General features: G+C 38.4%; 1 protein-coding gene across 5 annotated transcripts in view; it reads left to right on the forward strand.

Annotated features, from left to right (window-relative positions):
• CTNND2 (catenin delta 2) overlaps positions 1 to 16,964 on the forward strand; it is a 630,539-nt gene that overhangs the window by 262,252 nt on the left and 351,323 nt on the right. The gene's annotated exons all lie outside the window — the stretch shown is intronic.

Genomic DNA, 16,964 nt, shown 5'->3' on the forward strand with positions numbered 1-16,964 from the left:
TGGGGTCTTCAAAGACTAAGGTTTTCATCTTCATGAAGATAGTCCAGCACCTGGTCAGTTCACACATTACAGTGTAGTATAAGAAGCACTAGAGAGTAGCTCTGAGCCTATAAGCCTTTCAAGAGCCTTTTGGATGCCATATGAATGTTTAGTGAGTATTTGGTGTACCTCTGGAACAATGTTTTTGGCTAAGTTTCCTCCTAAAAGGATCTAGTTGGCATGGACTGTACCTATTCTGCAAACTGAACTGACATTCCAAAGGGTCTTTACTTCATAGATTTGCTTCAAAATGATACTACTGCTTAAGACTGAAAAGAGTAGATGCAGCCTTAGGACATGGGTTCATCTTATGATGACTGACTGCCACTGAAAGGAGCAATAGTTGTCTCATGCTCACATCACTTTTTGTGTGCTCCTTCTGCTTCCTCTTCTGAGTTCTACTTATCACGCTAAACATTCCCTCCTCGGAGGGAAAGCTAACTCATGAAAACCTCTGAGTTTTCCCTCGGATCAGCAAGCTGAGGAGAGCCACTAGAGAGATGCACAATTATTAAATTTAACTCAAGGGAAGAGTCAGAAAAGCAGGGAGAAAGCGGGTCTACCCCCTCTGGCCTCCGCCTGCTGTTAGATTGAATTAAGTCTAATATGAAAATACACCCTGAAGGAGAAGCATGTGAGTTTATTTAGAAGAGATTATCACTGTTGCTGCTGGTTGAGAATTTATTCAGCTGAAGATTTGCTGTTTAAAAGACGTGATGGAATTCCCCAAATCCCTGAGATTTTTTTTCAGGAGATAAAAACGTTGTCAGATGTCTTGTGGAGGTCTTTCCTGACAAACAGAAAACATGGATATGTGTGTTTGGTTTTCTTCCTTTATTCCGACCTTCTCAGAAGAATGAAAAAATTTCAGAAAGTAATAGCAAACAGTTATAATCAGTATGATATTCACAGGCAGATCCAGTAGCTAATGTACCACTTAAGATCATGCTTCTTTTATTCATCTTTCCAAAATCAGTTTTCGTTTGAGGTCAGTATTTTGGAAAATCTTTACTTGGATGATGATAAAGATAAAATTTTATATTTTTTACCTGTGATTTACAAAACTCATATTATCTCATTTCTTTCCAATATATTAATCTTTTTCTATGGAAAAAAAAAGTAAAAAACAACACCAACAACCCTTCTTTAAATGCCATATTAAAACACCACTCAGTCTAGGACTGAATTTTGAGCCTCCTGCTGGAACTAGTCTCAGCTCACTTTGAACTAAACTGAAAAGAAACAGCGGGAGAGTATTCTATTCCCTAAATATACATTTTGTTAGAAATAAGGTTATCTAATTAGAGCATGTTAGTTGTGGAAATTAGGAAGTCTCAGTGCTGGTGTATAGGTAGAATAGGTGGAATTTCTAATATCAAATCTGACTTTTGTATTCTTGTATTGTAAATTGTTTCTTGCTGCTTATACTCTAGCAGCTTTCAGAGATTTTTCCGGATTGAACAGGTGCCATACATTTCCTCCTAGGCTCTTAAGGGTCTGGGATTTTCCCCCCAGAGATTGCTCTGCTGTATGGCTGAGGTCTGCTTTCTGCTCTGAGCAAAGCCTCTCGCTTCTGGGCATTTCTCCCTTTCAGCCTCATCCTGGAAGCCCTTCCTCTTCTCTCTGGATAATTGTTCTGAGTGCAGCAGCCAGGAAAAATAGCTGACCATACAGTCTTTTAGCAACAATAGCAGATAATGTTTGTGCATCACATTCAACAGCACAATGTGCCCAACACACTGTTAAAATACAAAGACAGAAGCGGATACCAAGGAAGATCCTTTGGCCATAGTTATATCCTGCAGTTGTTGTGAGCCTGTAGCTAGGACTGTCCAGGTTTAGCACTAGGTGTGTGACAAATGACTGTAACTGAATGGTTGAACAGTATCTGATGTTTATTATATCCATTACATTAAGCATCTTTTGGGAAAGTGAAGTGTGATAAACAAATCTAGCTCTGGAGACCTTGGCTGAACTGACAGTTCCATAGTTACCATTCATGAAACCAAAATGATTTTTCTACTGGGAAGAATATCCATGTGAGTATGTCCAGCAAGGTTGTGACAGGATATATTGAAGTATGTAAGTTTGTATGTTAGAGCTTTAGACAGAAATTACCATAGCTTTTTTTCTGACGAATGCTTAAGGACTGTGCTAGAACAAGCTTTAGAGTCATCATTTACAGGGAATTTGCATACATGGCATGTTACCACAGATTTTTTTGATCTCAAGGAAGACCCACATCTATTTGTCACAGGTATCCCCTGCTAGGATCCCCAAGAAACCTGTCTGTCCCCATAATGTTGGGTGAAACTACTCTGTCTCTTCTGGTTGCACTTCTGAGTTTCATCCAACTGTAAAAGCAGTATGAGGAAATGAAATGAAGAATTGTCCAAGACAAAAACTAATCCAAGGCATAACCTATAAAGTTTAATAAGGGCAAGTGCTGGATTCTGCACCTGAGATGGGACAACCCTGGATGTTCAAACAGACTGGGGAATGAGAAGCTGGAAAGCAGTGCCATGGAAAGAGATCTGTGGGTTCTGCTCAATGACAAGTTGAATCTCAGTCAAGTCTGCCCAGGAAGCCAGGAGGGTCAACCCTCTTCTGGGGGCATCAGGCACAGCACGGCCAGCTGGGCAAGGGAGGTGATTGTCCTGCTCTGCTCTGCAGTGGGGTGGCCTCACCTCAAGCGCTGGGGGCAGTTTTGGGTGCCACAATGTAAAAAAGACATTGAGTTCTTAGAGAGCATCTAAAGGAGAGCCACAGGGATGGTGAAATACCTTGAGGGGAAGCTCCATGAGGAGTGTATGAGGTCACTTGGTCTGTGAGGTGAACAGGATGATTCTCTAAATTTCATCTTTTAAAAACTTGTGAGACAGAGTTGGTGAATTCCTTGTTCCGAAGTCCCTTGTACATCTCACCTAAGCAAACAAGTCAGTCTCTGTTTCGCCTCAACTCTTGAACCTCTACATGAATAACTATGGCTTATTGAAAGAAGCTGGCAAATGTGCCTTCTCTCTGCATGCCCTTGATGAATGTGAGGAGGGTGGATACAGCCACTAACTCTTCTGGCCTTCAGAAGTGCCCACTCTGGGCAGAGAACATAAGCTCCAGAACTTTCCCTTTTGTCTTCATAAGGTTCTCCTTGTGTTTTGCTACTATTTTATGGGAAAAGGGGAAGGTAGGCACAGAACAGAGCAAAACCTCAAAAAATGAGGAGGTGACAGAGAAATTTCAATGGATATTTAATGGTGAGAGGCTCAGGAATTTTGTAGCAAGGTAAGGAGAGTAAGTTAGGAGCAGGAGAGGGTGGAGTGGTAAGCTGGGATTGGTTGGGCAAACATGGAAAGGCAATGGTGTACCATAACTTGAAAAAAGAGTAACATAGGAATATAAAAGGAACTAGGCTGGGTCGATGGGAGCCAAAGGAAGTGGGTAGACAGTTTAAAGATAAGGAAAACTTGTTTGAGCACAAAATGATGATTGTTAGACTCTAAATCTTATTATCAACAAAAGAGTACACACCATATTTATATGTAAAAAGGAACTCTTCATTGCAAATAAATACTTATATTGTCTAAAAGCTAAAATAATTTAGGAAAGGAAAACCTCATTGGAAATAGCTTTTAAATTTTAAATACAAGAGACACTTTGAAGTAGCTGCCCCTTCATCCTGCTGTTGTGTGTATTCTTTTAGTGTTCCTCTGGATCCTGGAGCTGAAAGTGTCAGTCTTTTTGAAGAAAAAAAAGGGCAATTAGAACAAGTTTTCAGCAGTGTGAGGGCTTTGCTGAGCAAGGTTCATGGTGGAGGTCCCTTTCTCCTCAGTCTTAGCTCTCTTTTGGGGCTTTTTAAATGTAATGTCTTACCATAGCCTGTCTTCCCCTGCTTTCCAAGCTGGGGAGCTGCACACTGCCTCCCCAAGTCCCACTATGCTGGATGGACTGTTTGTGACACAGTCATTATGTAGGATTACTAGCCCCCTGCTCTGGGTACCCACAAAAGGAAGCCATTGTAGGGAAGCACAGGCATGTAGCCATCAGTGTACCAGCCTTCAAATCTGCCAACTACTCTATTAATACAGAAGATTGCAAAACCAATTCAGAAAGTTTCATCAGGCTATTGATGTGCATGGATCTCAGCATGATGCTGTATTTATGGAGGAAACTGTGCAACAGGTTGTATCTGTGTTGAAGATTTTCAAGGTTAATAGTATTTTATACTTTTTAAGTCAGAATTCTTAAGAGGGTGATAAGGGTTATTTTCTACGACCATTTGTCTCATTCTGCAAATGGGATGGATCAGTTCTAAGAATGGTTAATCATTATTATGCAGTTTGAGGTATTAAAAAATTAAAGATAAAAATAATTAAATGGGTGGTATTATGCTCAATATTCTCAAAATAAGTTCCTAAATATCTTGAGATATATATATATATATATATATATATATATATATATATATATATATATATAATATTTATTTATTTACACACACACATTATATGCATTTCTGAAAGCATGCAGACTTCTCCATTCCTGTTCACTTGCAACAATAATTTTGTTGTTTCATGTCAAGGTGCTGGTTACAGCCTAATGAAAAAACATATTTAATCTGTGCTTTTATTATATTTTGGATATGCTTAAGAGAACACAGATGAATTGGATATTCAGTCTTTGATAATAGCCTGCTTTTTGCTTTCTAGGAACAGAAGAATTTATCAATAAAAATAATAGATAAGGATGAAGCCAAAACATGTATTAGTAATGAGACTGTAAAGTTGTGTATTGAAGCTATGGTGCAGGGATTTTTGTTCTACTGTATTAAATGGCAGGCCAAAGCAATAACAATTTTGTTTGATATCAGTACGGTAAAGTAAGTGCTCAGCTTAGATGCATTTTGATTGTCTTTCAGAAAAGATTAATTTTTCAACCCCATCATCAATCTAATTTATTAGTAAATTGAGATCAAAAAGTATGATGCAGTACCCACATATATTTTGGGTTCTCTTGAACATAATAAGAAATCTAAGTGTCACTGATGGGGAGGCTTTCTTAATTTTTTATTTTTATTTTTTGATCAAAGGTCAGTGCTGTGCCTTTTTGGAAAAAAGCCTGGTGTATACACAGATTTCTTTCGATGATTTGATTAATCTCAAGGATTCTTATTGTGGCAGAGTAAGTGATTCAGGGATCACTGCTCAAACTCAATACTTAACTCTCCAAAGAGGGCATGTACCTTGCACATACTGGCTCATCTCCTGTCTGACTCTTTTTGCTCTGGGCATGGAAAGTACAGACAGATTAATTCAGATCTGAAATTGCAGGAAAAAAAAAGTTCCTATTGAGCTGCAATTGAAATGCCAAGATTGGGGGAAGGAGAAAGTTTAAATTATAACTCAAAATCTATTGTGGCAGTGTTTACAGACATTCCTTTTTCCTGACCTGCTGCCCAAGAACTTGAACTGCTTACATTTTGGGGGCCAAGGGGCTGCCTTACCCAGGGGACTACTGTGCCTTTGGTGTGAGCTAGCTGGGCTTTCTCATCTCTTTCCTGACTATACAGACACTCAGGGAGATTGGGTTTCTCTGTGCTGTGTTTTCTTATACTTGCAGTGCAGGGCTAGAGAAGACACAGACTGTTCTGGGAGGGCAGTGCTAGAAGCAGTTTACAAAATCAGTTCAGTAACAACTGTCTGCAAGGGCTCTGCACTCGTGGATCTGACTGGTTTCATGTAGCCAGAGTGGTTTAAGCAATGTATTTAATGAGCTTAAATGTGTTGCAGTGGACAAGTATGAAGGACAATTAGTTGGCCGCTATTTTCTTCAATTTTACCCTTCTTTTGGCAGGCCATGATTCTAAGAACTTGGTGCCTGACTGTGGGAAATCCAAGTTTTGATGGCTGGGTCAAGTATCAGGATTTGATGGATGGTATTATTTTAAGTTAAGAACTAACAGGAGGAAGAAAAGAATGAATTATATTATTTTGTATGGGACAACTTTAAAATTGGCAACTCAGAATCAGACAATGCAAATTTATAAAGTTGCTCACTTGTCAAATATCAGTGTCAAGATATAGGTTATCATTTACAATAAATGTTAGATACACAGCACTGAGCACAGCACCGAGTGCTCTCAGTTGATGCTCACTCAGGATCACACTGCCTCTAGATAACTCTGAAAAAATTGTTAACAACTTACAGTGCTCTGAATATGTTGATTGAATGAAACATTTGAGCATTTTGGAGATTGTCTTCATCTCTGTATATGTATTGCAGCATACCACTTGTTTCCTTGTCAAAATTAGTGTATTTTCTCATTAAATTTCAGTCACGGTGCCAGAAATCTTGTACAGTTTTCTTTTGTATGTGACTTCGCTTTTATTATCACTAGAGGGTGATACTGTAATTTACTGGTTATGTTCAATTGCTCTTTAACTAGCCCAGCACAAAAATTTGATGGCCAGAAGACTTCCTTTGTGATCAGGCTAGTTAGCACATTGGCAGTCTGTTCCTGTCGTGTGGGATCATCCCACACCACAAACTGTTGCGGGGAGCTGACGTTCTCTTTTGCCCAATGTCAGGCTGAAGGAGTATAAATTCTGCTTTTGAAATGACTGTTCGAGAGGTTTTACTTTGCTGCTGTGCCAGCATCCCTCACAAAGGCTACACTGTTCAAGTACAAAATAGTATTTCTTACCACTTAACAGGATGCTCTTGGATTCTTTTTCCAACTCAGCAGGGCTCTAACACGGTGCCAGACCTTTATTTTGTGGGTATCCGGTCTGTACTCCCAGTTCCAGTGTGACTGTCAGCCCCAGCAAGGGATGGCTGGCCATCAGTGCTAGGGAGCCAGGGCAGAGCATGCTAACAAGCCTGGCAGCATGGGGGACTCACCAGCCAGGGCCCCATCCCTCAGGATCCAAGCAGGGTGGGTCTGGAGACAGGAACAAGGTTCAGAGAAGAATGGAGTTCACTCCAGGTTCAGCGAAGAGTTCAGACGAGTTCCTGGTGATGAGGCAGGGCTGAGGTGAAGCCCAGAACACAAGTCAGTGATTCCTGCTCAAGGCAGGCCCAGAGGCAGCAGCTGGGTCAGCCAGAGGACAGAAGTCACCAGGTGAGATCCCAGGGATGAGGCAGTTCCTGTGTCAGACTGGGAAGTCAGTCTGGGTCTGGGTCTATGGAATCCGTGGCCAGGCACAGGCACCTGCAGTGTGGTGGCAGCGTAGCTGAGGTGAGCTGTGGTCAAGAGTGGCAGCTTCAGCTCTGTAGCCATTCCTGCACAAAGGGTAGGGCAGCCACCAAACCTTCTTCCAGCCTCCTCTTGAAAAGCTCTTCGAGGCTTGCCAGGGCATCTCAGCACTGGCTTTTGCCACACAAAGCTGGGCTGGAGTGTGCTGCAGTCTAGAAAACCACTGAGAAGTCTCATCTCTTGTCTCCCGTATAATAACAGTGATTTGAAAATACTCTCTTTTGATCAATGTTTAACAATGTAAGAACATTTCTCATACACCTCCAAGGACAACCTACTGGGTATCTTCCTTAGCACATCAAATGGTCAAGACCTATAAAAAATTTAACAATATGTCTGTACTGTTTATGCACAGATCTATGACATATAATCTTTGCTCTGTACGATGTTGGAGGCAGACCATTCATATCAACTAGTGACGAGGCAGACATGAACATCTGCTTTCAGAGACTGCCATTTTCTCTCAAGTACTTGTAGGCAGAGTAGCTGACCCCTGCTACAGAGCAAATCTAAGGGAAACAATTTAAAGATCTTCAGGCCCCTGGATATGCTTTTATCAGGAAAATTTTCTTACAGAACATCACATCCATAGACCACCCCTTCCTCTTCTGCCATGATGAGGATGAGGAATGATAGGAGGCAAGCTAGGTGATCTCTGTGAGGGCCTCTATTCATCGCTTCCCTGACTCATGGAGGTCATGTCAACCCAGAAAGGTCAGCTTAGGGAGGAACTCCTCTACTTATTTGCATTCCACATACTTCTGACAAAAAGTTTCTGTAAAACATTAACAGGAGCTCAAATACTGAATTTACTTTACCTGGCACAGATGCTAACCTTATGGTCAGCATAAGTGACAGCATCATTCACGCGGTCTTAAACAAAATACTAAAAGGATAAGTTAAGGCTCCCTCCATTTTCATTTTTTTAGGACTAGCCCCTCAAGTCCAACACTGTAGTATCAAATTTTGTGAAGCAGCAAAAACTGCAGGAAGTATTTCTCAGCGTCTCGTGGCTATTTAGAACAAGGCAAGGTAGCTGTGATGCCTTGCAGTTTTGTGAGCAAGCTGTCCCTTCTGTGCAATTTCTTTTGCTCACTACCATTGGGAAGGGCGTCCCCTTTCCATAACTGTGAAGCATGGGATATTTTTCCCTGCTGGAGCAGGCTCACCTGTCCCTACGAGCTTATGCTCTTGGCTCTCCTGGCTGAAGATTTATGAGGTCCAGGGCACAATTTAGTGGGCAGACTTTAGGGAGTGGAAAGCTATCTCTTCTGGCACTTGCTGGCGACTGTGACCTGCCTGCAGAATACACCAGAATAGATATTTAGTGTCATGTTTTTGTGGACCCCATTACTTGAATCAAGGCAGTGTTTTATGTAAAGCCTATGCAAAGCTTTCTGTGCATAATGGGGACATTCTGCAGGGAGTCTGCAGAGAATTGCTGAGGGTTTTTCTGTGTTTCCAAGTTTCTTTGGCATTCACCCCAGCTAAAGGCACCAGCTGCTATTAAGGCTTGTTTTTTCTTACCTTCTCTGCTTTCTTTTCTCTGCAATTAAATAATTAACTTAATGAGAGATTTCAGGTTATTCTGATAATGTTCTGGGACATTGTTGAACTTCTGTGATCAGTGGGAACTCTGACAGGTGTCAGGATCTATTTACCTGTCATGCAGAAAGGTAGTGAAAAATGGCCAAAAGCAGCATAGAGCAATGACACAGCACAAAGCGATTCAGAAAAAACACAAAATCCTTTAAATCAAAACTGTCTGTGTTTAGGGAAGACTACATTTGGTGGCTCAGTAATTTTTGTTTACTCATTTTTATCTGTTTATTTTTCTGACTAGATTAATTATGCACTGGCAAGGAGTAAGTAGGAAAACTGGAGGTTTTGTATTAAGAAAATAATTTCAAGATATTTATAAAGTAAAATTTACTTTAGTACTTAAGTTAATAAGTACTTGTCAGGAATAAAAGTTGGAAGTCCTTTTTTTCCCAAGAGGCAAAGAAAAGTATGAGGAAAACTTACTTGTGGCTGTAAAATTGTGTAGGTTCTTGTTCTGAATGGTACATGGTTTGTATGCAAATTAAAATATTTTTCCTGTGTGTGGTTTTTTTAACTGTTCAACTTAAGTACACTTGGAAAGTTTTATTTGGAAATGGCGAGGGCATTCAAGCAATGCTGCCAAATTCCTGGATTAGTACACTTAATAAAGAACATTGTGTTGAATTTAATTTGTGAAAAGGGATATGCAGCCTCAATTATCTTTGGGAAAAGTGCTACAAAATCTGAAAGTGTTAGAACACCCAAATGATTTATAGACGTAGTAGTTTATTGTCAAGGATAATTGATCTGAAATACATATACAGAATATAATCTTTAAGTCTTTCTGACAATGAGATTATACCACTCCAGTACTCCACCTTCTGTTTCAGAACCCATCACCCTATCTTTATATTTGTGGCTTCTTAGAGGAAAACTCACTAAGACAAAAATTATGTGGTAGCTGGTTTGAAAACTGTTCCTCAGACCAGAACCTTACTGAAGTTACCTTGCTGGTAGATGTGGGAGGCTGTGACAAGATCTCAAGTGAGATGAGCAAGCCTAGTCTTCCTCCTAAAAATAAGCTCCCCAGAGAAGATGAAAAGGGTTCTTAAGTACAGAAGGGACAGAGGGGAAAAAGAAAAAAAAAACAAAAAAAATCGAGAAAGAAGGTAGAAAAGTTATCTCTTAAATACAGAAAAATTCCAAATGACTAAGAGAACAGCACAGAGATGAAAGTGGTTCCTACTGTGTCATGGTACAGTGATTTAGTCCTTCTGGCCTTGTTTTATGCCAGCTAGTGACCTTGGGTTGTAAACTGTGAACATTTTCTCTCCCTCCTCCTGCCGCTGCCATGGTTTGCTGCATTACCTCTCTGCTTATCCCTGATGTCCAGCTGCTCCAGAGTTCCTCTGGCTTCTCTTCTTACCCCCACACCTCACATCCTACCATGGCCACCAGGCAATCTGCTTTTTAGTGGCATCCCTGGTCATCCCAGTGGGGAAGCACAACCTTGAGCCTGGTCCCTTCAGGGAGCAGAACGTACCTTTGAGAGCGCAGCCCTAGACGAGGTGTGTGATGAGAGCTTTCCCCAACAGACACCGAATTACTCAGCGTGCAGCTGCTTGTTGCTTTCCAGCAATTGCTAAATCACAGTTTGGGCAGAGGCAAAACAAAGCTGCCCTTGACTCAAGGAATAACAGGCTGCAGCCTTAATTATTGTGGAATTTAAAGGCTTACTGTTAGCACTAGACAATCAAAGGGAAGAATTCTTTAATACTACGTAGAGATACAGGTTTGCTGGTAACCAGGATTTAATAAAGCTAATATTTCTTCATCTGAGCAATCTTCCCTAATTTTTGTGTAATTTCATACTGCTTCTCTGGAGACAATATATGAGTGAGGAAAATTCCTAATTCCAAGCACAGGATTAGAAGAGGTTTTCCTCAGCATCTCAATGTAATTCTGACAACTTTTCTCAGTGGTCGTCCTCTTTGTGGTTATACCACACCTGCTAATAAGGGTTTGTGTGATATGAAAATGGGCAAGTGCAGGGAAACAAGAAAAGGTGCCCTTTACTAAATGGTTGCTCGAGTGGCTTTTCCATGTGTCACACCAAGGGCAGGCAGAAACATGTTGAATGGCTGTCGGGACTGCAGCTTGATGGGTTTTTCACTAAAAAGCTGACACTGACATTATGCTTTGAATCTTTTGTACTTCTTCACAAGTTGAGTAAGATGAATTTGTCAAATAGCTATCCAGTAAATAATGTGTAAAAATCCTCCAAGTGACATGTCTTTTTAGCTTGTCAGGTTTTTTTCCCTTCTAGTAGTTTACAGTTGCCTGTGAACAGAGACTGTTAGTAGCCCCATTTTGTCTGCACATTTTCAAATTGTTAGTTTGACGATGTTTTTTCAACTTTAGAAATCTTATTACTTATTGCTAAAAACCTTCCTATTTGAATATGCTTTTTAAAAATAAAATACAAGCCTAAGTTTTTAGCACTATCCAGTTCCTTGCCTATGCCCTCAACCCCCAAAATGTTTGGACAACAGAACATTAAAACAAGTGCTGAAAAAATCCTTTTAAATTGTGACATGTGACACTGTTAAATGATACTGTATATCCAAAGAATTTAGCATTAGTAAGCTGTTGAAGTAAAAATTTAACTATTTACCACAGTATTTATTTTAGGTATCTGTTTTTAAAGCTGCACTGTACACCTGAGCTCCCTGCTTTTTTCCTTCATTCTATTCTCACTTAGAGATTGTGTGTCCAATACTGATGGTAACTGAGCCATATGATTGATTCGGTATATATTCTGGACAAGAAATTAGTTATTCAAATTAGTATGTGATTCAGTACCCTAATTTAGATTGATTTTTCCTAACTCTTGGCAAAATATTTTGGATTCCCATTGCTAAGATTTAAGGTAAAAAATTATAAAAACAAGCTTTAGCTGAACTCTCTAAGTGCAGAAGAATGGGAAAAGAAAGGGGAACAAAGCTAAGTAGAAAACTATAAGAAAAATATGTCTAATATTTTTTTTGTTGAAATTTCTGTAACTGTTTTTCTTTCCTCTGCTAAAATACAATTTTTACATGCATCAAATCTTGAGCCAAAGAGATGACTACAAAAGCAGATTAAAACCAACGGCCTCCTTTAACATTTAGCTTTCAATGCCTTGCTGAAGAGCAGGTAATTCCAGCTTATTTAAAAAACAAGGTACAAGAGAAAGGGTTTCTTGAGTCCAAGACAAAACGTATATAGCTATATAGTTAAAACAAGTGATAGATTGAAAGATTTTTCTGTTGTTTTTTTGGTTTTGTTTTTTTTAGCAGCTACCTAATATTGTTTTAACTAGAAATTTTAAGATGTATCCAGGTATTTGTAAGTGGCCCAATGGAAACTAAGACACCTACTCTTTGAATGCAGCAGTTGTATTTTAAAGCATTAGAGCTCAGATTTTCTGAGGTGATTTCTGAAACTAGACCAGGAAAAAATGGGATACAAAATATACAGAAGAAATTAACCTTTCCCCACTGTACAGATCAGCTTTGAGCCCTTGGGCTTTGTACTTAATAGCATGGGTTTCTAGGCCACTTCTACCCAGTTTTTTTCCCCGTGTCCTGCTTTATTACCAGAGCAGTCTTTGCTTTTTCAAAAACTTTGCTTTCTGACGTGACACCCCCCTCTGGAAGAGATTAAAGTCTATTGGCAAATAAGTGTTGATTGGCGTGTTGGCACTTTAGTCACCAAATTTGGGAAGGTGCAACAAGGTTGTTTGGTGCCACTTTTATTTGAACAAATGGTTATCCATGGTATAATAACAAATAAAACATTTATACATTTAATAATTAAATACTCACTGTAACCTGTACTAGTAGGTTCAGGACATGCTTAAGATTCAAAGATCTTAGAATCCAATATGTAAATTAAAGCAAAGATGAAGATATAGTTTAATTTGAAGGGCAGAAGTTTTACCAAGTATTTCAGTGTTGAGCTTGAAGCATTTAAATTTGCAACTTTTTGCATCTTTTTAAACTGCATTATTTTTGCATACTCTCTTTAACTTCATGAATAAAAAGAATTCTGCATTCATTTGGAAAAGATAATGCTGTTGCTTACAGGATGCACATTTCATGGTTTATTGTGCTTCAGAGACTGAGCCTGTGTTTAGTTAGTATTATTGTCTTTTCATCAAGAGGAGGTCACACACAGTATCTACCCCTATTGCATGAAGTCTAGTCTACACTCTACACTTGTGTAGTAGAGCTCAGTCTTTTCAAAAGAGCCCTGAACAGGTTAAGCTCTTTGGATTTTTAAGCAAACAGCTACTGTAAACATCCAGGAAATCAAATTTGTCATCTTAAACTGGGATTCTGAACCTTCTTTCAGAGAACAACATCAGCGCTTACAGACATGTAGAAAAAAAAGAATCCTGTTAGAAGTAACTAATATGTGTCACTCCATGACAGTAGCTCAGAAGGTATGACTTGCCATTTTAATTCCAGTGCTGATGTTTTCTTCCCTGCCAGTAGAGGTTCAGGGAGGCTCTCGTGTGTGTAATTTGCAGCATTTTACCTTTATGAAGAGTAGTGATTTTTTTTAAATCAGGTTGCCTTCTGTTTGACACTACCTGCACAAGATGACCACTTCATTTGGTCATGTATATCAATAAATCTCATTATTTAACAGGATCAGAACTTACATATGCAGAAAAAAAACAATCAAGAAGACAAAATCTGAAGTAGAGAAGGAAAAATATATAGATAAAGAGATGAGCAAGCAAAATTGAAAGGAAAATTTGATAAAAGACAGCCACTTTTTAAAGAATTCTTCTTTTGGAAATGTTACTAATTTTGAAAATTTTTAATTTTTTTATTTATTTTAAATCTCTGCAAATATCCAGGTATGTAATTTTTACAATAATAGTTGTCATCAATTTGGACATCTAGTTCATCTCATTGTCACATAATTGACACTAGAAGATTTTTAAAGGTGCCTTCCAACCCAAATGATTCTATGACATGAGGAAGATGTCTGACTGAGAACCATCGTGACAAGGGTTGCAATTACCTATTTTGTAAATTGCGCTTGTTGTTTTTAGTGTTTTTTCTGACTTGAGAGAAAAAAAACGTTAATTAAAAATATCTAGCTCAAAACAGCAAATGTTGGGACAGTGCATGTCTCTATTTCATGTTCAAACAAATAGCTCTAGTATTTATTGATGACTGCTCCAATTATATATTAGGAGGAGAAAAAACTGAAAACGGCTACAGCATAACAGCAGATAAAACCCCAAAATTATGCTTCCTATATCTGTCTGTTTATTCAATATGTGACATTGATACTATAAAATGGCTTTGAATAACTTTGTAAGTCACACACCTTGAGGTGCTTCCACAAAGAAAGGAGAAGTGAGTATTTATGGAGAATGCTTTTACTTTTTGACAAATTTTCCTTTCTTTAAAGTTTAACTGCTGCTCATTTTTCTTTTGTAACTAGTAACTGAAACGTGTCAGAACTGTAGATCCAGCAAAAAGACTTGAATTTAATCCTTTCTAATTCAGGAGTAAAATAGTAAGGCCTCAATTCAAGGTAAGAGCTAATAGCATTTGTTTCAAGTTAAGCATATTTTTCACTACTGTTTCTGCAGTGGAGCTTTCTTGGATTAACCCTGCAATTAAAATCAAACAGAAGTTGAAACACTTTCAATAACAACTCCTAAGGCTACAGATGACCAGTCAAAATCGTCATCTTCAGCCCATGTGCTTTGAGAGGAATAGACAATTTATTTGTCAGCAGTGACTTCCAGAACTGTCAAGGATTAAAAATAAGGATTTTTTTAATGGTTCTCTTTTTTCCCCTTTTTTTTTTTAAATCCATAAACTAATTCAAGACATTTTCTGACTGGCTTCTCAAGAGAGGGCAAGAATGAGGTGTGAACATGGACTATAATGGAAGGAATGAGTTTGTGCTGAGAAGAATGAGGAAAACCTTCAATTTCTGAGAAATTAGCTATAGTAAAATTTCACGCATGACTGTCAGACTTCAATGTGTCACTGCTCTCTGTACACAGAGGTTCTGCTGCCATGAGCAATATTTAGTTTTTGTGATGTTATTTACTGTGTAATCCCACTTTGTGGTTTTACTGGCTCATAAATGTCATTAATGATGGACACTGCAGAACTCAGTCACATTTCAACAGTTACTTCCTCTTTTCAGCTAACAGATTAACCACTGAAAACTGAATGGAAGTCTGAGGATTTCACTGAAGTTATAGCTGTATTTGACAACAGTGAATCTAGGAACCTGTTACAAAGCATTGAAATATTGACATTAAATGTGTTGATGAACATTGAGTCTATAGCTTTCAAGTAAATTCATCTGACAGGGAGTTATTTTGACCTGCTTAGGAGCCCCTTTTTGGATCAGTTAATCAAAACGTCAGCACTGATGTGTATGTGCTCATCATGAATTCCCAGACTGCCAGAATTTTCGTTTGAAAATCATAGCTTTGCAGGTAACAAACATATTCCTTTTGAGAATCTGAAGGATTGACATAGAAAACTGGTAATCCACTGTGGACTGTTAAACTGTCTCAAATTTCTAAAGGCTGTAGAGCACAGGAGAAAATGAGAATGTTTATCATCCTGTTACTTCATTATTTCTCCTTTCCATTGCTTTGTCATATATACATCTCTTAAAATTTTCTCTTCTTCTAGAGGATGTACATGAGTAAAACAAGTTACCTATACATATCTATTTCACATCTCAGTTGAAATTCTGAAATACTGTTATCAGAGAGTACAGGAAGACATGACAAGAAAAATTATAATTTTTTTCAAGGAGTTTTAAATCCTTGGAAACTTAAGTTGATATTCATGATTCCTGTTTATCTGAGAGAATGTTGCCTTCCATACATCTGCTGTTGAGTGTGCCACATTGAAAATGTCTCAATCAAACAGCTGCTAAGAACTATGAGGGATACTTCTTTTCTACCATGTTTTTAATCGCTTGAGTATGTGTATATTTCCTTTCTCTGTAAGTGATTTTCATATTCCTAACCATTTGTGTTTACTGAAAATTGCTCCTTGTTTTCTAGTAAAACTGTCGTTTGTGCACAGATGCTGTGCTGCAGGGCACACAAAGATCAGAATATGCACTGGTTGATTGATTCCTTCTAATAAAATGAGAATTTGATACCACTCTAAAAAATTGATTTAGTAGCATTTCCTGCATTCCAAAATGTCAAATTTTATCCCATTCCATCAATGTATTTAGTTAGTGCTTGTGTACAGTACTTGTATTTGAATCAAAAAGATGAGCTACTGGCAGTCTTAAGGTTGCCTATCTCAAATTGCTTAAAAAATAGAAAAGGTCAATGAACAACACTAATATGTTGTCTTACTACCTGCAGATTTACTAATGCTCCATCATAGAGGTCAAAGGGAGGAAATTGAATTAATTCAAAGAGCTCCTGGAGTGAAGGGACTAATCCTATTTAAACCTATGAATTAACAAAGTGGTAGGTGTGGAGTCTTCAGAAGAAGAAGGCAACCCTTTTCTTATAAAAGGGTGCTGGAATACCAGAGCTATGTGTAATGTTGTTGCCTGTCAGGTTAGATAAACAGCAATGGATGACTACGTTTGTATTTTGCTAAAAGCCCCGGGTTTTGACAGCATACATGGAAACGTCTTTGATTGAATATTTGAAATAGTTTAAATGTTGCATGGAAAGATTTCACCAAAATAAGGAGCTATTATTGTTGCATTGACTCAGATTTAGTTTACATGGTCTGTAGTGTATTGTGAGTAGTTTACATTACAGATGAAATTTTCTGATGCATAAAGCAACGTGTACTATACTGTGGATATTGCCTGTCATCTTTATTTAACATCAGGCTAAAGGGATGCAAAAATTACCAATGGAAAAAAATCTCTGACTTCACTAAATTAGTAAAATTAAGTGCATTGGTGATAAAAAGCAACCAAGAATAGATGAAGTGCCAGAATAGATGTCGAAAGGGTGAGGGGACTGAGTGTGGGACTGAAGAAAATGCCAAAAGCATCTGAGTTTGCTTCACTGGTTTCACAAGATGGAATTAACTTTGCAATTTGACTTCAGTTT

Source organism: Sturnus vulgaris, chromosome 1 (genome assembly GCF_052056855.1).
Source record: "Sturnus vulgaris isolate bStuVul1 chromosome 1, bStuVul1.hap1, whole genome shotgun sequence".
Taxonomy (NCBI): Eukaryota; Metazoa; Chordata; class Aves; order Passeriformes; family Sturnidae; genus Sturnus; species Sturnus vulgaris.